The sequence below is a fragment of the Cebus imitator genome, unplaced genomic scaffold (genome assembly GCF_001604975.1).
Source record: "Cebus imitator isolate Cc_AM_T3 unplaced genomic scaffold, Cebus_imitator-1.0 Scaffold151, whole genome shotgun sequence".
NCBI lineage: Eukaryota > Metazoa > Chordata > Mammalia > Primates > Cebidae > Cebus > Cebus imitator.
In genome coordinates, this window is record NW_016107466.1 from 2,986,987 (window position 1) to 3,002,630 (window position 15,644).

Sequence of the window (15,644 nt, forward strand, 5' to 3'; positions counted from 1 at the left end):
AACAAACAAAAAAAGCCTATGGTACAGCTTTAATTGCAAATTTTATGCAATTATTGCATTTTGTTTCTTAAAATAAATGAAATATCTATTGCATATGCAGCAAAGACTGTTGCATTGCCTGTTTGTATTTGTAATTTTCAAACAAAAGTAAATTTCATACAAATTTATGTGTTTTTCTATATAAGAGCCTGTGATTTGTTTTAAAGGCCTAAAAAGGGCTGAACTGGGGACTTTGGAATGCAATTGCTGACTTAGTTAAGCTCTAAAGCACTGCCACTCTGTGGCAACTCTGAGAAACAGCAGCCCCCTGTATATTTCCATTAAAAGAATGCCCCAGAGAGTTGGTTCAAAATTCCCTTCCTCTGTTATTGAGAATGCTGAAATACTTCTGTTTAGTACAACAGTCCAGCTACTCTATATGACATCCTTTCCACCTCTCTTTCTATGCAGTTTTCCAAGTCTGAAGTATAGCCTTCGGCTCTCTTCCTTGAGATAACCTGAGCTAATAGGAAAGTACTAACTTCATGAGTCACCTGAGTTTACATTCAGGCTCTGGCACTTACTAGTGATGTGGTCTTAGGCTCATTACTTACTCTCTCTTTCATCACCTTAAAAAAAAAAAACAGCAATGTTAGCAGGCATATACACTTTGTGAAAATTTATTGACTTATATACGTGTGTGTGCATGCACACGCTTGCGCGCTTATGTGTTTTATATTTCAATAGAACTAATTTTAAAAGAGGTTAATAATACATATTTAAGTGCATCCTCAAAAGATTATTCTAAGCATTTAAATGTATAATGTCACCTCCACAGTGAGGCCTACACTGACCTTCTTTTTCAAAATTCTAATCTTTCCTCTTTATCCCCATCCACACAAATCCAGACATCCTAGCCCTTTTACTCAGTTCTGATTTCTTTTTTTTTTCTTCTCCTACAGCACTTAGCATCTTTCAAAATGTCATATAATTGACACGTTGTGTATTTCTCTCTTCCCCTGCATCACAAAGGCAGGGATCTTTGTTTGGCTCATTGGTTTATAAAAAGTGCCTAGAACAGTGCTTGGCACATAGCAGTGCCCAAAAGAATTTGTTGAATGCATGAACTGGAACTTAGCGTAGTTTTTGGTGAATAATGATGGCTTACATTTAAAAAATATGATCATCTCATTATCATCAAGGCTTCCACTGGAGGCTTTTGTTCTCAGATCTTAAATATGGTCTCTGGACATGAAAAGTGCTGATGAGTAGGTGGCATAGTATCCGATATTGCCGGAAAAGGACAGTGAAAACAACTAAATGGTGCAATTTAAAAGCATGAATATGATGGCATGTAAATTATATCTCAATGAAGATGTTATTTTAAAAAATAAAAGTAGATGATTAGCTCTTCAAGAGGAGGAAAGTGTCTAACTCCTGGTTCTGACACTAACTTATTTTTTTATCTTATACCAGTATTTCTTTCTTGTACTTAGTCTTCTCATATACAAATGGAATGTGTTGGTTATCTAAATTCCAAACCCCATTCCAGCTCTAATATTCTGTCTTTTAAAAATCTGCCAAGATGGAGATAAAAATAAGTCAGTGAATATTACACCATCAAATTGCTCTTCGATCTGGAGCACACACTCTTCAAAAGCATTGGGTTGAGAGGATGAGCTCCTTTTTACACATATAAATTTACACACAGACATGTAAATACAAAATTTCAAACATGCATACAAATATCTAACTATCTAATTTTGTTGGACAGGGAATAAGACAATGGATATTGATTCCTTGGTTTCCAAATAATCTTTTCCCAAAACAGCTTTTCCAGCTCAAAAAAGTAGATCATGGATTACCAAGGCACTGATTCCCATGCCTGCATACCAGAGTGTACCTTAGGGGCCATCTGGAATCTCAATGCTTAACAACATTAGCTTGGTTTAATTTGATCGAGTTAGAAAACTCTGTTGTCACAATGAGAGAATGTTCCTATTATCTAATTAACAGGGCTTATTAGGAGAGCAGTGACTACTGAAGTCCACTGAATACCCAGCCATATGGGCATATGAAGCACAGATCAAACAGGTCTCTTTGTAATTATGTTAATAGTTACTCTATTTGCTTTCCCTCATTTTTATCTAAGGTCACTGCAAAACACATTCCCTGGATTTTGAAAGAGTGTCAAATAATAGGCACTGTAAATGGATTTGAGGTATTAAGGCCGCCATTTACTGGAGACATGTTTGCTGCCCAGTGGCTAACCCCTTTGCAGCTTCCCAAAATGCCTTTCTGTATGCCTCCCTGAGATACCACAGGTCATCTGCTTGATTGCTATGACCTTTGCTCTGCCATATGACTGTGCTGAATCTAACTACCCATGGCAATGTGATGGCAATGTGCTCCTTTGATATACCTTGAATGCAAAACCCTTTGCTAAATAGGAAAGTACAACGTGTACTTTCCTCATTAAATCAGTAGCTAATGTCACTGTGTGTTAAATGGAATTAAGAAGCCTATTCCCACATGTTACACGCTGGCATGAAAATACAATGCACTGACATTTCAAGAAAGTATTTAATAAGCATCATCGCATATTCGTCTCTTGCCAAACACTTGGCAAAATGATATGCATACACTCAAAAGCCTAGGTGAGAGTCAGTACTCTACTTCCTCTCATTTTAAAGGAGAAAACTGAGTCTTAGAGAAGAGAAATGATCTCAAGCCAGACTCACCTTACTTTAGTGTCTTTTGAGGCCTATCAGCATCTTATAGTCCAAGGTTCAACAATGTTCTTGGCACACAGAAGAAGCTCAATAACTTTTTTTTCAATGAATGCCTTTGTAACATTTCCACATTGGTTAGTCATTTATTCAGAGTGTTGCCTGAACAAAAAGTGTCCTATGAAGCCTGAGGAAGGGAAATCCTAAACCTGAAAGTAAGATAAGCTTATGTCGACAAAAAGAGTCAAACTCTGTAAAACATCTAAAGAGGTTTATTCTGAGCTAAATATGAATGACCAAGGCCTGAGGCACAGTTTCCAGAGGTCCTGAAACCTGTGCCTAAGGTGGATGGGTTTCAACTAGGTTTTACATATTTTAAGGGGACATTTAGAACATGAATCAACGCATACAAGTATACATTGGTTCTGTCCAGAAAGATGGGACAACTCAAAACAGGGAGTGGGGAATACAGGTAATAGGTGGATTCAAAGATGTTTTGACAGTTGATTGAAACAGTTATTATCTAAAGGTCTGGAATCAATAGAAAGCAGCATCTGGATTAAGATAAAGGATTATGGAGACCAAGGTTCTTATTATGTAAGTAAATCTCATAGGCAGCTCCACTTAAAGACAATAGATGGCAAAGTATTCATTTTCAGGCCTTAAAACGTGCTAGACTCTCTGTTAATCTCTTCAACACTGGGAGGGCCTGGAAGGAGGAAAGATCTAGTTACGTTACTAGAAATGTTTTTTATAGATGCAACATTTCTTCCATAAAAATAGCTTTGCAGGGTCATTTCAAAATACAGCAAAGAAACATATACTTCGGTAAAATGTTTGTATTTCCTTTTATATCTGTCATGTGATATTATGGCAGAATCAAGTTGGAAAGTAAACTACATTATATATGGTTAAATATAACACATCTGCTGAGATTTTGTGGTTCCTAGGGCATGACTCTCCAGGCCTCCTAGATAAGAACCGGGGCAAGAGAGGATGAAGGTCAGAGTTTAGTCCTCACTTATTAATATAATATAGATTTGTAATTAAAAAAACAATTTTTTCCACCAAACAAGTACATGAACAAACTATTAAGACACTAAAAGGAAACACAGAAAACACTCATTTTTCTGTCCCTTGGGGCTACTGCTGCACACAAATCAGGGAAGGATGCTGGTTCTTATCTGTATAATTCAGATCCAAATTCCTGAAATATCCAAAATTAGGGGAGGGAGGAAAGTAGATCTGATTTTACTTGCACTATAAATACATTTTCAAATCTCCAGAAAGTTGGATCCAAAAAGAGATAAAACAAAATTAAAATTGGTCTTCTCAATTTGAAAATTACAGTGTTAAATGCCAAGTTTCTGTGTATGAGTGCATCTTGTTCTGGGGAATCCTCTCTCACTCCTTCCACCATCCCGATGTCTCACTGGGATCAATAAACATTGTGAAGTTAATACTGAAGATGCTTAACTTTGAACAGCTGTAATCAGATCTTATTTTTATGGTTAATTTGCAGTTAGCCTCAGTCCTATCTTGACTCCAGCTATCTAGGAGTAAGCTAGGTATGTAAGCTATCTATATATGTTTTTTTTTTTTTTTTCATTTGTTGTTGGCACATATTCCAATTAAAAGAGGCATTTAACATAAGAAAACATTTTGAATCATACTGACAATTTGGGTCATTAAGTATCATTTTTTTTTTTTTTTTCTGGAATAGTTTTGCTTACTATTCTACCTGAAAAGAGAAAATCTGCATTTTTGCAAATGAAATCACCAGACTTACTTATAAGTACTTTTTCCTATGTTTTTTTTTTAAATTCTATATAAGAAAACATTGATAATGAGAAAATAAAGACTGTTGGATATTAAATTAAAAGGAATCCTATAGAGAAAATATTACTGCCTCTTGCAACCTGGAATGTCACATGTGTACCTTAGTAATCTAGGAGTCACTACCATTTATGCAGTGATTAGAGAGTTATATATTTGCTACCACAGTTTTATAGCAGATAATCATAAACGGTCTTGAAGAAGAATCTTTATTTTTATTAATTTGCATAAAGGATAAGTTATTATTACCACTAGAAATATTCTAAGCCAAAATTTTTCTCCCAAAATGTTATTTCTGGATTCTTCTTCTGAAATTCCATATTATCCGTCCTACAAAATTTTTCATACTTTACTATAATTGTTTCCTTTAAGGATCTTTTGGGGAGCTTCTTGACACCAAAAACTATAGGAAATTCATCTCTGAATCCAAAATTTTTAGCCATGAAGGACATTGATAAACGTTAAACAATTTGGTAAATAACACTGAATTAACCCACCCTGAAACTTACTTGAAATAATTAGTGATTGCTACAGAAAAAGAATGAATCACAATAAATCATAAATCAAAATGCTAAAGTAAACTTTTATTTGTAAATCACCTATATCTCAGCAAAGCTCCTATCTTTTGATTGACCAATAATTAATTATATTTTCCATCAAAATTCTACAAGTTTATTACTGAATAATCTGATGGGTTTTTTTTGCAGAAATTGGATATGCACCATACCTTTCATAATCTAGGAAGGAATGACAATGTTATTGCATATATTTTAAGATGTTTACATTTATTTTGGAAATAGACACATTATGAGTCTCAAAATCTGAATGGTATAAAAGTATATACTGAACAAGTCACTTATGCACACCTGTCTTTTCACATTCAATACTCATTGAATAGAAATGTTTCTGGACTTCCAGTTCCAAAATGGCCATGTAGAAACAAGCTGGCTTCCTCCCCCTTTTTCCAAAAACCAAAAATATAAACATACAGTGCCAAGATTATCACCAGCAATCTCCCAGATCTCAAATACGAGGAGGAACTAGTTCCCAGGGCCACAGAAAAATGAAAATAGTTTGAGCAGATGGTAACAGAATTGGACTTCCATATTCATGATGTTCCTCCTCCCAATCTTTCAAAAGGCAAGCATGTGGAAAATTTCCCCTGACTGACAGCTTCTACACTGGGAAAAAAAAGTGATATCAAGGTGGACAAGCCGCTTCCCCATCATCCTAAGTTTGCTGGCAGGAGACCTGTTCCTGCCAAATTCATGAGAAGCATCTGGAGTGCCTGGAGGAAAAAATATCCCTGAAGAAAACTAGTGACAAAGGGGAGATTTGGGACTGCCATCTCCATCTCTGGAAACTCTGCTCTGTAACTCATCTAAAGGCAAGGCCAAATCAGAGTGGACATTCAGCAGCACCACACTTTAGAGGATTCATTCTAGAGCTCACCCTAGCCAGCCTTCCCAGGCTACTGGGATACCCCCATTCAGGAAAGGCAGCACTCTGATCATTTAACAGAGCTGAGGCAAACCTGGCTTTAAGACATTATCTAGTGTCAAAAAGGAGGCAGAAACCCAGCGGGGGGGGGAAAGAAGAAAGAAAAGCAACAGATAAATAATGAAGAATCTCTAAGAACCCATATCCAATAGAAAATAAAACAAGTCAGCTAGAGAAGATTTGACTAAATAATCCTTTAATGCAAGGAGATAGACATTCATACACATAAAAACAGCAAACTGGGAACCATAACTTTCCCTAAAGCAAATGGCAAGGAAGAAGTGACCCTAACAAGACAGCAATATGTGATCTCTCTGACCAAGAACCCAAAATAGCTGTTTTAGGGAAACTCAGTGATCTCCAAGATAGCAAAAAAGGCAATTCAGAAACTTATTAGAGACATTTAACAAACACTTATATTTTTTTGGTAAATCAAACAGAAATCTTGTTTGATTGAGAAATACGTTTGCTAAGCTGAAAAACTTACTAGAGGCTCTCCACAGCAGAATAGATCAAGCAGAGGCAAAAATGAGTGAGCTCAAATACAGGCTATTTGAAAATATTCCGACAGAGAAGAAAACAAAGAAAACAGAAAGAAACAAAATCGCTCATAAAACACAGAAAGTTACCTCAAAAGACAAAATTTAAGATTTATTGTTGTTTAAAGGAGTTGAGCAAGAAGGGGTAGAAACCTATTTAGAGAAATGACAGAAACCTTTCCAAAACATTAGCAAGAGATACATATCCAGGTATGGGAAAGTCAGAGAACATTAAACAGATTTTCCCCAAAGAAGAATATCCCAAGGGTATAATAATCAAATTCTCAAAGGTCAAGGACAAAGGGAGGATTCTAAAAGCAGCAAAAGAAAAGAAGCAAATAACATATATGAAGTCTCCAATTTGTCTGGCAACAGACTTCTCACTGGGAACTATTCAGTGCAGGAGAGAGTGGTACAACATTTTCAAAGTGCTAAAAGAAAAAAAAATGTCATTTAAGAATACTGTCTAGAGCAAATCTATCCTTCAACTACAAAGGAGAGCTAAAGTCTTTCCCAGACAAGAGCAGAGAGAATTGGCCAATACCAGATCCATCTTACAAAAAAATGCTCCATAGAATAATTTAATCTGAAAGAAAAATAAACACTAATGTGCAAAAAGTAATGATTTGAAAATATAAGACCAACTGGTAAAATTAAGTACTCTAATAATTAAACTGGAATACTATAATACTGTAATTGTGGTGTGTAGTCCACTCATAACTCTAGTATGAAGCTCAAAGACAAATCTATCAAAATGATATCAAAAACAACCTGTTAAGACAAAAATTATCAGGAAACAAGAAAATATTTAAATTGAGACAACATGAAATTAAAATATTGAGGGGATGGAATAAAGTTTAGAGAGTTTATTTTTTCATTTTTGTTTGCTTTTTCTTTATTTTTGTGCTTGTGATCTAACATAATTTCTCATCTCTTTAAAAGAACTTGTTATATCTATAAGCCTTTTTTTGTAAACCTCATGGTAACCACCATGCAAACAGCTAGAATAGATTTACTAAAAATAAAAAGCAACAAATTAAAATATATTACCAGATAAAATCACTTAACCACAAAGGAAAACGGTGAGAAAAGAAAGGAGGGAGTCTCAAAACAACCAGAAAACAGACAACAGAATTAAAATAGTAGGTCCTTACTTATCAATAACAACACTGAATATAGAGTGCCTGGATGGATAAAGAAAGAAAATTCAGCAATATTTTGCCTACAAGAAACTCACTTCACCTGTAAAACCATAGTCTGAAAGAGAAGTGATGGAAAAACCTATACCATGAAAGTAGAAACCAAAACAGAGCAGGAATAGCTAAACTTATGTCAGATAAAATAGACTGCAAATCAAAGACTGTAAAAATCAGAGACAAAGAAGGCCACTATATAATAATAAAGGTGTCAATTCAACAAGAAAATATAATGATTGTAAATATCTATACAGGCTGAGTGCAGTGGCTCATGCCTGTAATCCCCACATTTTGGGAGGCCAAGATGGGTGGATTTCCTGAGCCCAGGAGCTTGAGACCAGTCTGGACAACATGGTGAAACCCCGTATTTACCAAAAAAAACAGAAAGAAAGAAAGAAAAAAAATTAGCCTGGCGTGGTGGCACACTCCTGCTGTCCCACCTAGGTGGGAGGCTGAGATAGGAAAATTGCTTGAACCCAGGAGGTTGAGGTTGCAGTGAGTCATCATCGCACTGCTGCACCAGGAGCCACAGTGAGACCCTGTCCCAAACAAAACAAAACAAAAAATCCTATGCACTCAACACTAGAGCTCTCAAGTATATAGAGCAAACATCGACAGATCTTAAGGGAGATAGTTATCAGAATGCCCAACAGATATATGAAAAAATCCCCAATATCCCTAATTATCAGAGAAATAACAATCAAAGTCATAATATAATATCATCTCACCTCATTAAAATGGTTTTTATCAGAAGATGGAATAAAGGATGCTGGCAAGGATGTAGAAAAAGGGAAATCCCTATACACTGTTAAGGGAAATGTAAATTATTACAACTGCTATGGAGAACAGTATAATGGCTCTTCAATAAATGCAAAATAGAACTAACATATCAGTCAGCTATGGGAATATATTTGCAAGAGAGAATATCAAGATAACAAAGAGATATCTACACTCCCATGTTTGTTGCAGCATTATCCACAGCCGCCACAGTATGGAATCAGCCTAAGTATCCATGAAAGTATGAATGAATTTTTAAAATGTGGTATATATACACAGTGGAAAATTATTTGGTTATTAAAAAAAATAAAACCCTGTCATTTGCAGCAACATGAATTAAACTGAAGGTAATTATGTTAAGTAAATTAAGCCAAGCACAGAACAAATATTTCATGTTCTCACTCATATATAGGAGCGAAGAAAGTAGATTTCACGAAGATAGAAAGAATATTCATGGTTACAGAGGCTGGAAAGGGTAAAGGGCAGAAGAGAGGTTCATTAATTGGTACAAATATATAGCTTGATGGAAAAAATAAGGCCTAGTATTTGATAGGTCAGTAGAGTGACTATAGTTTACAGTAATCTACTATATATTTCAAAATAGCTAGAAAAGAATAATGTGAATGTTTCTAGAATAAGATAAAGACATATACTTAAGGGGTAGGATACCCCATTATATTGATTTCATCTTTACATTTTATATGAATATATGGATTTATTCTATTACTACATGTGCTGCTTACTACGATTTCGATTATTACAAATGCCCCAAAGTATGTACATCTGTTATGAATCAACTTTAAAAATTAAAAGAAGAAAATTAATATTTCCAAAATATTTTGTGTATTTGTAGAGGCAGCTTGTGCAAGCAAAAGCAAATATCTACATGCATATATTTATATGGTTGATTCATTTCCTATTGCTGCTGTAACAAATAAACATGAGTTAAAAGAGCATATATTTATCTTACCGTTCTGTATGTCAAAAGTCTGACATGGGCCGTACTGGGCCAAAATAAAGGTACCCACAGGATTGTATTTCTTTCCAGAAGCTCTAGGGCAGAATCCATTGCCTTGCCCTGCCCCCTGTTAGAGGTCACACACATTTTTAGGCTTTTGTGCTTCTCCAATCTTCAAAGACAGCAATGGTGGGCGAAGTTTTTATCATGATGCCATCTCTCTGAAACTCTAAGTACATTTAGGGAAGGTCTTCCCTTTTTTAGCATACATATGATTATATATTGGGCACATCTGAGTGACCCAAGGTAATCTCTGCATCTCAAGTTTCTTAACCTTAATCACATCTGAAAAGATCCTTTTACTATGTAAGGTGTTCAGAGGTGTGTAGGAGGATCAAGGCATGGATATCTTTGAGTCAATTATTCTGCTTATCCGTGTTTCATGTACACATATACACGCACATACACACACTCATAGGCACACACACACATGTAGTTTGCTTTGAATTAAACAGCACACTATACATGCTGTTTTGCACTTTTTTAATATAGTTTTTTTAGTACTGGGTTTTGAATATTTCTCCATTTTACTACATAAATAACTTTATCATTCTTTTCCACAGTTGCATAGTTTTTTGTTAAAAGACTATATCATAATTTATGTAACTCACTAAATCCTTTATGTATCTGGATGTTCATGTTTCTTGAAAGAGGCATTCCTGGATAGACAGTCACATTTGTGTGATAAATGTGCTGCTTACTACGATTTCGATTATTACAAATATCCTCCTGATTAATTCTTAAATGTTTTTATTTGTTAGTAATAATTTTTTAAAAACTCATAATGCCCTGGGATGTAATGCCTTACAAGATAACACTCGTCTTTCCCCATTTCGTTCACATCTTCATTGCTTTTGATCATTGGTTTTCCGCACTTTGTTAATAATCTTAGATTTGAGGTGGGCACCTTACTCATCTTCCTTTTCCTTTCTCATCATGGACTTGTTACATGCTTAAGATCATTTATTTTCTCGTTTTTTTCCTTACAGGCTGTTCTCAAAATCATAGATTATGCAACATCATTTTCTTCCTGATGTGGTAGATATTGTTCGATCATGTAAATAATTTCAATTATTTCTAGTATGAGGCATCAAGGCTGCTAATGTGTACCCACTGAGAATATGTTTTATTTCCTATCAGTTCTAACTTTATATAACTTTCCTGTGTCAAAACATTAGACTGCTGATGAACAAAAAGCAAATTCTTTCTATCTTTGGTTAAGAAAGATTGGGCATTATTTGCTAAGTTTGATTGATAAAATAGTTTCATCTGGAATTCTCAGACATTTTCTAAGATTTTTTTTAAAGCTGCTTGATTTTTGCTGAATTTCACCTTTATTATTTATGAGTTTTATTGTCCTGGTTTTTTTTTTTTAAAAAAAAAAAAAAAGTGGGGCCAGGTGCTTTTTTTAAAAAAAAAAAAAAGATTCTTATTTAAATTATAGCGCCTTTCAGAACCAGAACTCTTAAAAATTAAACACTAAAATGAAACAGTAGCTATAGAAAGTTCAGAAACCATAGAGAAAAATGTCTAGTAGCAAATACAGTCTATTTTTCTTACATGCAAGAGGCTTAAGTGTTGTTTCTATTGCTGCATTTTTCTTCCCTGTCATTTATTTGCATAAGACGATTTAAAATTTTTTACAGGATTGTTGTCGTTATTTTGTATAATGCAATAAAAATTACACTTACTGTCACTAGAAACCATAAAAGAATTAGGAGAGAGAGAGGAAAATGAAAAGGGAGAGGAAAACAGAGAGAGCAAGAGAGAGAGATGGGGAGAGAGAGAAGTTATAGAATAAAAGAAGGTACTCAGTTATTTCAAAAATCTCAATATAAATAAGGTAAAGAGGTGTCAAAAAGTTTGTAGACATTTTCATACATGATAATAATCTTAAGTACAAATTACATTCAAAATGTCTGAATTTTGTATTCAAAATTGTATTTCAAAATGTTTATTTTAAGCTGAGCAGATACCACAAATCAAAGAAGATACTCATTTGCTCTGAGAAAGAAAAATATAATTCACCTTAAATATTAACTGCTCTTTTGAACACTGAGTTAAAACTGAAATAAAGAAATTTGTTTAAAGTTTAACAATTGAATAAATAGCTATCTCTTTACCAGAGATATAGGGCTCGTTTTGCTTTCTTTTAACTGTGCTTGTTTTTAAACTGCAAGAGGTGTGAATACACCCAATCTTCAAATCCAAAACATGTATTTCTAGAAACAATGCTTCAGGTTGATTGTATTTTGTTACCAACATAATAAAACTTTTATTTCCATGTGCAACGAAATTGTCCCACGGGGGATGGCAGAATACAATTAAGGAAGCGAGTGTCAGTTGAAACCAGAAGCTGAGATGTCTGAACCACCAGATAGCTGGAAGGGGATTTACATCATATGTGACGAGTCGCAGGATCTCGACTTAGATGGTATCTCTATTCTCAAATCTGTGTCCATGTCACTCGACACTTTCATAAATGCATCATGGCAGAGTTTGTAAGACGGTGTTTTGGAGAGATGAGATGACATCTTTCTGTCTTTAAAACAATCAGTTCTGCTTGCAAATATTCTTGTAGTTCGATTTAAGTAGGTACACAACAGCCCATATTAGGAGATTGTGGGTTGCATGCACTTGCTGCCTTCGGCATTTGAAAGCCATTTTCAACTAAAAGTCTGACTACTTAGAATTCAGGCTGTATGCAACTAAGAGACTCCAAAAGAGGTAATGAACCATAAATTATTGCCGTTAGATATTTAATACTCAATCAGTATGTGCTCTCTCAAGCGTATCCCACCGGCATTGCATTCATTCTGACAGTGTGGTACTGGTTCAATTACTTTGCTCATTACAATAAAAGATTAATGAAAAGGGGTATATTTTAGTTCACAGAGATTAATTGCATCCCTTACTTTCCCTATACTAGAAATATTCAACGCATAATCCTGATAGCTTTTGCATCAACAAGTATATGGAAAATTAATAGACTTTCTTCTGCTGGAAATCTCAGAGGCTTTTTCAGAGAGGAATATCCAGGGAAAACAAGATTGAAAGTTGGCTTTGGGCTGGAAATAAATTAATTTACCTGCTTCTTTAAATTTATTCTTATGACATTTTGAATTAACTAGGATAAAGATGTGTATACTATACATTTTTTTTATCTGCACATTTTCTGTTGAGTATTTGCAAAGAAAATTCTCTTTGGAGATCTAATTCTTCCAGATAGACACAGCTATGTCTAAGGTTGGTAGATATTCCAACATTTAAGAGATGTTGACTGTTAACATTTCACAGCTTTTTCCTCAGAGAAAATAGATGCCAAGTGCACTAGTATATTTATGTTGATTTTTTTTAGCATAAAGTTATTTACCACTGGGAAATCTAGGATTAAAATTTTAAAGTGCCTCACTGGTAAATAACTCTTGAGTTTTTCACAAACTTTATGGATGTGGTACTCTGTTTTCCAGTACCTTGAAGATAACAAACAAACATCTCTAGCTAGTGTGTAGCTGGAATAAAAAGGAAAGTTAAATGTATTGAGCCTTCCCTGCTTTGTAAAAAGCTTTTGTCATACCTTATTTTACACAATCCTTACAACAATTTACTTATATGATTGTTTCTTTTCCTCAGAAGAGAAAAGTGCAGTGGCTTGCCCATCATCACTCAGTTAGCAAGTGGCTCAGACTGGATTCAACTCATTGTCTTTCTGTCTGCAAAGCTCAGCATATAATGCAGAAACCAGATTAAAATAAGAAAACGTCTATGGCCAGGAATAAGCTCTTCTCTAAGCCTACATTTGTTTGTCTACCAAATGGCGAACATAAAATTTACTTGATACAAATGTTTTGATGATGAAATGAGGCAACCAATACAAATGGAAAGCAGGCAGGTAGAACTGCTTTATGTACAGATGGAAATAAAATATGGATGGACTGGAGTTCTACTGTGCAAACCTGATCTCTCGGTCCTAGTGGAGTCAGTCCCTTTGGCATTGCCAGATGGACTCTGTCTGAGATGTTTTCCTGAGTCTAAACAGAAGTTTAATGACTCATCTCTTCTTCTTTGCAATAGGGTCTATTAATCTATTTCTCACTCAGAGCTATTGAGGAAAATTTTAATGGCAGAAGTATCTAGTCTATTTCTTCAGATTGTTATTCTATGCCTGGGAGAGAGATGTATTTCCTTCCACATAAACATAAATAGAAAGGGAGAGAAGCAGATAGCCTAATTCCCTTCTCTATATCTTAGGTACCTTCCAGAAGGCTTATCCCCCAATTTCGGTGATGTCAGCTTCTGGGAAACTGTAAACGCTTTAGTAGATACTTCAATTTTTCAGTGGTCTCTGAGGAGGAACCCGGTGGATCAGAGACAAATCCACTACTTCTGAAAACATATATCCATTATAAAAATCAAAGATTAGCAGGGCTGAGTCAGCTTATAACAAAATTTATCTTCCTTGTCAGAAAGAAAATACTATCTTTGTAGCACCAACTAACCCATTTTATGATGAATTTCTCTGAATTTATTATATTTTGGCAGTGATTATATTGTGTCAAAAAGAATAGTTCTCATCATTGTATTTCGATAAAGTAGCGTATTTTGCAGAAATTTTAAACAGGGTTTGTTTTGTAATTATCTGATGAGTTTATTGCATTTCATTTTAAGAAAGCAATCAAGAAACAGTGGCCACAGAACAGGTGTTTTTATGTTTGTTTTCATAGTTACAGGAAATTTAAATGAGGAAGAACTGGTTGTTTCCCAATGATTTCTTTGCTTGCTTTATAAATGATGATTATACTTCTATTCCTCACAGAGGCCATCACTATTTGGAATTTCTTACATGTTTTGCACCTGTATTAATGCAGACCCTGTGTACTCTCTTGCCAGACTTTCTGTTTAACAGCTATTATGTATAAGAAGCAATCTATGAAGTGGTTGGCAAGTCTTTTAACCTCTTGTCCTTAATTTCTTCATTTACAAAACAATGGAATTAGAACCCAGTATGAACCAACAAACACTATCTATCTATTAGATTATATCTTCAAAGGTCTGAGGTTTGGTACTTTATAAAACAGAGAGTGTGCCCTCAATAAGCTTACTATATAGAGTGGAAGATAGAGGCAAGCCAAGAAGAAACATGAGAGAGTGATCTGCACAATACTGGAGGGAGGCATGAGATTAAAACAAAACGAAATGCACAATGTGACCGACATTGAGAGTGAGGTAGGTATAAAAACTCAGGAAATGTGTCACGAAGAAAGGCCACATGTGACCTGCATCTTGAAATGTGAGTAGGAGGGCCTGGCGCGGTGGCTCACGCCTGTAATCCTAGCACTTTGGGAGGCCGAGGTGGGTGGATCACCTGAGGTCAGGAGTTCAAGAAATGTGAGTAGCAGTTTATGGGCAGATGTCAGGAGACAGATAATGTAGGAACAACAACAACAAAAATGCCTATCAAAAAACTGAGGCAGACAGCATAATGCCCTTAGGGCTGGCATATAGGCAGGAGGGTAGGTAGGAGAAGACAAGAGATTCCAGCACAGGCCACACTTTGCACTGCCCTGTAGGCCTCCTGAGAGCCTCAAACTTTTCTCAAAAGTGATGATAGGAAACCGCTGACAAAAATTACCAGCCTTAGATAATATTATAATTTAGTCATGATGTGATAATACAAAAAACCATACGCTTTCATATTTATAAACTACTCAATAAAAGTATAAGAAGAAAAAGCATGAGGAAAGTATGGTAAACTCTTTAAATTGAGGGATGCATTATTCAGAGTTCTCCAAAAAAACAGTGCCAAGAGGACCATATAAGAAAAGATGTGTTATGAAGACTTGGGTCATGCAATTACGAAGGCTAAGAAATCCCATGATCTGCCATCTACAAGCTGGAGACCCAAGAAAATTGGTCCTGTAATCTCAGCTCAAGCCCAAAGGCATCAGAACCAGGGTGCTGATGTTTTAAATCCCATTTCGAGAGCAGAAGAGGGCTGACATCCTAGCTCAAGCAGTCAGGCAGGATGTTAAAAAAGAGTGAACTCTTCTTTCCTTTGCCTTTTCATCCT